The sequence below is a fragment of the Sorex fumeus genome, unplaced genomic scaffold (assembly GCF_029834395.1).
Source record: "Sorex fumeus unplaced genomic scaffold, SorFum_2.1 ptg000131l, whole genome shotgun sequence".
Lineage (NCBI taxonomy): Eukaryota > Metazoa > Chordata > Mammalia > Eulipotyphla > Soricidae > Sorex > Sorex fumeus.
The window spans coordinates 20,975,502-20,984,658 of record NW_026606188.1 but is presented as its reverse complement, the minus strand read 5'-3'; the positions used below and the strand labels follow the sequence as shown (position 1 = coordinate 20,984,658).

The 9,157-nt window shown below is 36.4% G+C and overlaps 1 non-coding gene across 1 annotated transcript; it reads left to right on the top strand.

Moving 5' to 3' along the window:
- The first annotated feature begins 1,223 nt into the window (after positions 1-1,223).
- Positions 1,224-1,387, top strand: LOC130015823 (U1 spliceosomal RNA). The gene has a single exon (XR_008791151.1). It is a non-coding gene; the product is annotated as a U1 spliceosomal RNA (small nuclear RNA).
- The last annotated feature ends 7,770 nt before the right edge of the window (positions 1,388-9,157 follow it).

Below are 9,157 nucleotides of genomic sequence, written 5' to 3'. Positions count from 1 at the left end.
GGCATTATGTTTTGCAATATAGATACTGAGAGGCTATCACATTTGGACCTTTATCTACTCTCAGCCTCTCAGCAACATCTCCATCCCGAATGATCCCTCCAACCATCACTGACTTAGTGATCCCTTCTCTAAGGGATCATGTTTGGTCCTTTTTCTACTTTCAGCACACATATCCCATCCTGACTGACATTCCAGCTGACTTCTCCCCCAGCTCATAATGCAGGCTTCCAACTATGGAGCAATATTCTGGCCCTTGTCTCTACTGTCCTTGGGTGTCAGTCTCATATTGTGTTAGAAATTTTGCTTTTAAACCTATCATTTTATCATTAAACTATTTTTTCATTGTAAGAAAATGGGAAAGTTAAACAATATATAATAAATATTCTATATATAAAATATTTATTAGATATTGTATGTGTGTGTCAGTGAGTGTGTGTGTGTGTGTGTGTGTGTGTGTATAGCAGGTACAGATTCCTTTTTTTTTTAATTTTTTATTAGTGAAACACCATTAGGTACAGTTGTAGACTTAAAATTTTTTGTGCTTGGGTTTCAGTTATACAATGATTGAGTACCCATCCCTCCACCAGTGCCCATTCTCCACCTCCAGTGCTCCCAGTATCCCTCCCACCGCCCCAATCCCCCATCCCACCCCACCTCTGTGGCAAGGCATTCCCTTTTGTTTTCTCTCTCCTTTTGGGTGCTGTGGTTTGCAAAAGAGGCATTGAGTGGCAATCATGTTCAGTCTATAGTCTACTTTCAGCATGCATCTCTCATCCTGGGAGGATCCTCCCAACACCCTTTATTTGGTGCTCCCTTCTCTATCTGAGTTGCCTTTTCCCATAGCATATGCGGCTGGCCTCCAAGCCATGGAGTGAACCTCCTCGTACTTATCTCGGCTATTCTTGGCTGTTAGGACTGACAATTTTTTTTACCTTAGTAGTGGGGTCAAAGATGTTGACTTTAATCTCATTTAGTTAACTATACACATCTATACAGTTTTCTGCATGTATCTTTTCTTTTGAAAGAAATAACAATAAAGTAACAATTCGTGTAGTATTAAAGTTATACTCAGAGGGGAATATATAATTTCAAGGATGTGTATTAAAAAAGAAGCTAGGTGATACTTAGTAAATTAAGTTAAAGAAAACATAACAAGTTTAAAAAGGTAGAGTGAGGGGAATAATAAATATAGGAACAGACATTTAACATAAACATTAAGCTATATACTTACCAGGCAGGGAAGATACCATAATCACAAAGGTGGTTTTCCCAGGGCAAGGCTTATCCATTGCCCTCTGGATGTACTGACCCCTGCGATTTCCCCAAATGTGGGAAGCTCGACTGCATAATTTGTGGTAGTGGGGGACTGTGTTCACACTCTCCCCTGTATAAAAAAAAAAAGCTAGAAAACCTTTAAAGCCTAAGTTAATCATTGGAATAAATTGGAAAATAAAGAAGTGTTGGTGAGATTGAACAAATAGAAGTGACATATATAAATAATTACATAGATGACAAAATAATATAATAGAAAACTTTATGCTAACAAAACTTGAAGACTTAAGTTAATGGGAACATTTTCTGAACTCAGCCAGGGTAGAATATGATTCAAGATCGAGGGGACAGCATTACCAGGAGTTACTCCTGTGCACAGAGCCAGCAGTCAGCCTGAGCACTGCCAGGTGTGACCCTACCCCAAACTAAACAAGACAAGGTAGGAAGATGATGGGATTGGTGTTGGAATACTGAATGTACTAAATCATAATGAACAACTTTATAAAAACTAAAATTAAAAAAAGAGCATCAGGTTGCTGAGATAGCAAAACAAACAAACAAACAAAAACAAGACAAAGAAAACCCAGAAAACATTTTTCTTATAACTATTTATAGAATTAAGTATTTAAATATTTTCCTTAATATAAATTATTATATTCAGAATGTTTGCCAATATTTGCCAAAATACAAGATCAGGTCTACTGTGTATCTTTTACACTGGCAGTATCTGGTTATAAAATCATTTTTAACTGTATTAAAGTTGAAAGGAGCCTAATTAGCAGCATTCTTTTTCTCAGTCGGAACCAGACCAAACAGTAGAAAGAAAGAGGCTGAAACACTTTGATTATTAATAACATTGATTTTTGAGAGTGTGACTTACATTTATACATAAGAGTGATTCATAAGCCTGAATTTCAGAATTAGACAGCCTTATCCAATAAGTCTCTAGCAGCATAGGAACTACAAAAGGCGCTCCTATAGAGAAGCATCGTTTCTGTTAAGCTTTCTGCATGGCTTACAGTAATTAAGACCACATGTTCTCATAGACTGAGCAGCTCCCAGGAGGAAGGGAAGAAGGGGCTGAGCAAGAAAGCCAAGTTTGTCCTTCCAAGCTATTAATCAGATTATGTGGCTTCTCCTCCCCCCAGACCAGTGTGAGTGAGGAGTGAATACAGGTCAGAATTGTTTTGCAGGTGATGTTCCCATCTCGTGAAGGAAATATAAGAGGAGAAGCAGTTCCTCCCTCTTTTCCTCCAAAAAAGAAGCTATATAAATATTCGAGCTCCCTGCAAATGTCCTGTCTCTAGCAATATATGTAATAAAAGATATGCAAGATCTTTATGAAGAGGCACATAAAAATGTATTGTAAGATGCTCTGAAAAAAAAAACTAAATAAATTGAGACACTTGTCACAGACCTAGCAGGCCGTCTCAACATTTTAGATATTCATTTTCCTACAATTAAGCCACAAAAATGGTGCAATACTTATAAAAATCTCAAAGAGGTCTCAGGGAGTTTAGTTAGCTACTTCTAATATCCAGATGTATGAACAAAAAGCCATACATATCAAAATGCACTTCTGAAAAAGAAGTCAAGGTAGATGACTTTCTCTGCCAGGTCACGTATTATTTCAAGCTATGGTAATTAAGATGCTGGAATAGGAAAGTATTTGTTCCTAAGAAGACCAGCTAGAGAGCTCTGCAACAAGCTTCTGCATGTCTGATACAAACCCACTCTATGAACAGCAGGCCTTGAAGATTAGCTGGGAAGAGAGGAATCATTTGGCATGCGACATTGAGACAATTGGTTGTCCATGTGGAAAATATAATTGGCTCTCTAAAGCATATGCAAATTCTAAACAAGTGCAGGACTTGAATTGAAAAGGGAAAACATTAATTTTTTCAAAAATAAAAATCTTAAAAAATGTTTGCACTTTGGGAGTGGGAATGGTTATTTTAATATTCAAAGGGGAAAATGCACAAAAATTAGATCAATAAAACTGATCTAATTGCTTTAAGCAAAGGATGTGACTCTGCAGTAGACAACTTACCTCGAAGGTGTGAGGTTCCTGGTTTGATCCCCAAGACCACACACATACATACACAAAAATAGACTACCTTATAATATAAATCATTTAGTTCAAAAGAAAGTAAAATATCATTCATAAATTATTAGAAAATAATTACAACATTAACCAAAAATATTATCTAGCTTTCATTAAACCTTTTTGTAAATTAAGAACTGAGTAGGGAAAAAACTGGGCAATAATATAAAACCTTTTATAGAGAAGAAATAAGTTGTTCAGCAGCATAAGTATTATGACAATTAACCAGATCTTCAGATCACCTAGGTTTACAAAATGAATAAATCATACAGTACTAAGTACTATCAGGAGTGTGGAACAACGAAAACATTCAGACATTGTTAGTTGGATCATAAATCAGTGCAACCACATTGGAAATCCATTTGACATTCCTTCGAACAGCTGAAGGTGCATATATTTTGTGAAATAGGAATTCTACATCAAAGTTTGTTTCCTGGAGAACCTGAACAAGTGCACAGGGAACCAGAGATGAGATTATTAATGCATCATTGTTTGTAGCAGTAAAAGCTGGAAAGAGCACAAAATCCAACAATGCTGTGTGAATAACTAAATTGTAGCACATGCAGGTGATGAAATACTACCAATGTGAAAGTGAATGAGCCATAATCATATGCATTAACACTGATAAATCTCATGTTGAGTGAAAAATAGAAAGTCATAAAAGACAATACAATAAGATGTATACATAAAAGACAATACAACAATACAATAAGATTCAATTATCATAAGTACAACAATTTAAACTGAACAAGTTATGGTGGGGGTAGATAGGTGTGTAAAAATATAAAGAAAAAAAGGGATGAATGTGTTGTTTGTTTCTGCTTGCTTTTGTTTTGGTGGATAGAATTCCACCCAGGTGAAATATGTCCAGGCAAGTGCCCTACCTGTTGTACTATCACCCTGGCTCTAAGGACAAATAACAATACACTCAGAACTGCCTCATGGACAGGGGTAGGGGAAAAGCTCACCTAGAATATCAGGTACTGCCAGAAATTTTAAGGTACCAGCCTTAAAACAAAGCGGTGCATTTATTTAATAAATAATCTTTATGTAGCACACATAAATTATACACTTTTATTTGTAATACAATCTATTTTCTTTAAAGATGAAAGACCATGCTCTGAAAATGATACCCTAAAAGATTCACATAAAAATTTTAACAAATTACTTGGCAGGTTTGGGGAAATGCAAGAAGATGAGATTCTATACCAAAGCAACAGAAAATTGTAAAGAGACAACAGACTGTGAGATGTGTTAAAAACAAAAAAGAAATAGAGAAGCCATGTAAGCCAAACCCTGCTGAGACTTAATCCCTAACCTAATCACAATTTCTGCCTCTCCTCAAAGTGGAATTTTAAGCTAATCAATTTGGGGTTTTCTCTCATCACTAGTGAGGTGACTTAAATGATAAAAAATGCCTGCCTTTCCCTAATTGAAAGTAGCTTTGTCAGAAGGTTCCCTCTTCTAACTTGATTATAAAAAATTTCATTTTGTATAACTCCTTGTAGAGCCTTACAATTTGTTTAATGGGATGTTGCCCAATTTGTCAGCCACTTAATAAAGCCAGTTAGATCTCCAAGTGTATCCAGATACATTTTGGTTTGTAACAGACAAGAAGACAGAAGTTTGAGATTCAAAGACATAGTACAAAAAGACATAAGTTTGGAAGGGTGAGATAATTTTTAAAATTAAGAAAAATTAATATGCAATAGCTAGTAAAAATTCATTTGGAAGCAATCAGGGGATGATTTTGTAGTCCAGGAAACAACCAACAATGTAAAGAACAAACTTAAAACCTCCCAAAAGTTATATGAAAGAGACGAAGAAATGAAACTGATATGAGGAAATAGATTGGATGAGTAAGGTTTCCTCTTTCAATTCTTCCTGGACCTCTCCAGGAACAGTTTTAATGTCTGTCTCCAGAGCTTCCATGCCAACCTACATGTCAATTGAAGTATTTATCTCACTAAGTGTTTTTGTTTGCTTGCCAACATCTCCTGTCTTTGAGTTAGTTTCTTTCTTTTCTTTTCTGCCCCGAGGTTAGTTTCTAATATATAGAATCTCTCGTATTTATGATTTATTACCCAGCGTCTGTGAGGGTTGCTATGTAATAACATCTGTGTCCTTCAGGGTGCAACCAATCGTGTCTAGTGGAAAGTCCTACTCAAAATAGCTTAGACTAAGCATCAGCAAACTGCAGTTCACAGACCAAATCCACCCTGCTGCCTGTTTTATAAATGTTTCATCGATACACAGTCACTCTAATTCATTTATGTACTATGTATGCTTCATGCTACAATGACAGAGTTGCTATAGAGAGCATATGATCTGCAAAGAATATTTACATTCTGCTCCTTTACAGATAAAAGTTGGCAATAATGGAATTTATTATATTAGAGATAATGAATTTCAGAGGCATTATGATATCTCTTTCATAACCAGCATGTTAGTTACCTTCTGGTCAAAAGTTGGCTGCCAGAGTGCCAGGTTGAATGCCTAGAGGAAAGAAAGGACGACTCTTGTGTTTCTTTAAAGAAATTAATAAAGATACTCCACCCCCCACTTTCAGAAAATTTTATCTTACTTCTTATTGGTCAAAGGTGACTATATCACCCCTAAACTACTCCCTAACTCAACAGCTAATATGATACAAAGAAGCTATGATTGCTCTGCAACAAGCAGAATTGATGGAAGAAGAGATGCTAAAAACAAAATTGGGATTCTGTGAGCACTAGGAAGAGGAAGAAGAAAGAGGCTACTGACTGTGCAGTCACATTGTACATTTTAAACCGCAATAAACATTTGTTGCGTTAACTACTGTAAATGAAAGGTCTGACATTTGAATAGTTGATGTTTCTAAGTAGACTAGAAAAAAAGGGAAAAAAAGAATTAATTGAAGGTGTAATAAAAGAAAATGAAAGAAACTTTTTCTGTTCTGGAAAAAATCTATTGTATGCAAATTATAAAAGTTTATTGTTTTCCAGGAAAAGAAAAACAATAGTGTTTCTTGATTAGATATTTCTGACTTAAGTTTTGTATTACAGAATAACTAAGAATACTCCAAATAACAACACTGAAAAGCAATATTCTACAAACACATTAAGATTGAGTTGTCTCTGATTCTCTTCAACAGTAGGTAGCAGAGACAGTAAAGCAATATGTACCTATATAAATAGCAAAACTACGGGAGCATTTTCTCAATCAAATTGATTTCATGTGGGAAAACAAAAGAAAATAATTTTCTGAAATTCAAGGTCTCAGAAAATATAGCTACCTATGCCTTCTTGAAAAAGTTATTTCCAAAAGTTTACTCCTACTAATTTTAAAAATGAAAAAAACTGATCAATAATGGAAGTTATGATATAAAGATTCTGAAATTTGTCAGATACTTGGGCAGCCACTGTGAACCAGAAAACATGTCAGAATACTTTCATTAATGCATTATATCTCAGCCTTCAGCTTCCTCCTTGAGAATGAGTGAACAATGAGGAATGATAATGTAAATCTAGAACTTTCTAAGTCAAAGTTTCACAACCCTAGCTGCACTGAGGAATCAAACCTACGGAGGTTTTTAAAAAAAGATATCAGTGTTTGATGCTGGGATGTGACCTAGACACACACATATGTACACACATATGTATATATGTATATATACACAGATATATGTATATGTACACATGTATACACACACGCACACATACACACACATATATATTATATATATAATATATATATTATATATAATATATATATATATATATTCTGCAAAACACATGAGCTCCAGTTCATTGAACTCTTGAAGCTCAGTGGCTCTTGTGCTCTTATGTACTTTTCTCTTTGCTGACTGGTGTGCCAAGGGTTAATCCTATTTCTATAAAGATAGTAAACTATAGAGCTGAGTTGTATATGGAAAGGGGTAATTGTCACCTGTCTAAGTTCTTTGGGTCCAGGCCCCTAGGCTGAGTAGACTTAGTGAAATAGTTTACTTTCTGGTGAGTATTTGCAAATGAAAACAGGGTTTTATTTGAGGGAGCTTAGGAGATCACCACCGAGCTGTTTAAATGAATACTCCAACTCCTTAGGGGAAAAGTAAAAAACATTATATAGGCAGAACTGCCTTCTGTAGGTAAGCTAATGTAAGTCTTTACAGGGGGACAGAAAATGTGTGAAAGGGGGATTTCTGCATGCTAAGAAAGGTGAAAGAACTGAAAAAACTTATGCTCTTTGTTTTTTTGTTTTTTGCTTTTTGGGTCACACCCAGCAATGCTCAGGGGTTACTCCTGGCTTTGCGCTCAGGAATTACGCCTGGAAGTGCTTGGGGGACCATATGGGATACCAGGGATCGAACCCGGGTCGGCTGCGTGCAAGGCAAACACCCTACCTGCTGTGCTCTTGCTCCGGCTCCAAGAACCTATGCTCTTTGAAGGTAAGACAAGGCAATCTTCGCTCTTTGAGGAGAACTGGTGGGTGTCTCTACTATTCTCAAATTGAGATGTCAGGGTGCTGGTTTATTGACGATTCATGTGACCATATAACTTCAAACTCTACTACAAAGCAGTAATAATTAAAACAGCATGGTACTGGAACAAAGGCAGAACTTCAGATCAATGGAATAGGGTTGAATACACTGACATCTCCCCTCAATAATATGATCATCTAATCTTTGATAAAGGTGCAAGAAATGTGAAGTGGAGTAAGGAAAGCCTCTTTAACAAATTGTGCTGGCATCACTGGATGGCTACATGCAAAAAAATGGGCCCAGAACTCTGCCTAACACCATGTTCAAAAGTAAGATCAAAATGGATTAAAGACCTCAACATCAGACCAGAAACCACAAGGTACACTGAAGACAAAGTTGGCAAAACCCTCCATGACATTGAAGCTAATGGTATTTTCAAAGATGCCACACCACTGGCCGACCAAGTGAAAACAGAGATAGATAAATGGGACTATCTTAAATTAAGAAGCTTCTGCACCTCAAAAGAAACAGTGACCAAAATACAAAGACATATTCGCAGAATACACATCTGACAAGGGGTTGATATCAAGGATATATAAAGTACTGATTGAACTCCACAAGAAGAAAACATCCAACCCCATCAAAAAATGGGGCAATGAAATGAACAGAAACTTTCTCAAAGAAGAAATCTGAATGGCAAAAAAGCACATGAGGAAATGCTCTACATCATTAATCATCAGGGAAATGCAGATCAAAACCACAATGAGATACCATCTCACACCTCAGAGACTGGCCCACATTCAAAAGAACGAAAGCAACCAATGCTGGCGCGGATGTGGCGAGAAAGGGACACTCCTTCAATGTTGGTGGGAATGCCGACTAGTTCAGCCCTTTTGGAAAACAGTATGGACGTTTCTCAACAAATTAGAAATTGAGCTCCCATTTGACCCAGCGATACTACTCCTGGGAATATATCCCAGAGAGGCAAAAATGTGTAGTCGAAGTGACATCTGCACTTGTTTGTTCATTGCAGCACTCTTTACAATAGCCAGAAACTGGAAGAAACCTGAGTGCCCAAGAACAGATGACTGGTTAAAGAAACTTTGGTACATCTACACAATGGAGTACTATGTAGCTGTTAGAAAAGATGAAGTCATGAAATTTACATACAAGTGGTACAACATGGAAAGTATCATGCTAAGCGAAATGAGTCAGAAAGAGAAGGATAGACATAGAAAGATTGCATTCATCTGGGGGATATAAAGTAACAAAATATGAGATTAATACCCAAGAATAGCCGAGATCAGCACCAGGAGGATTAC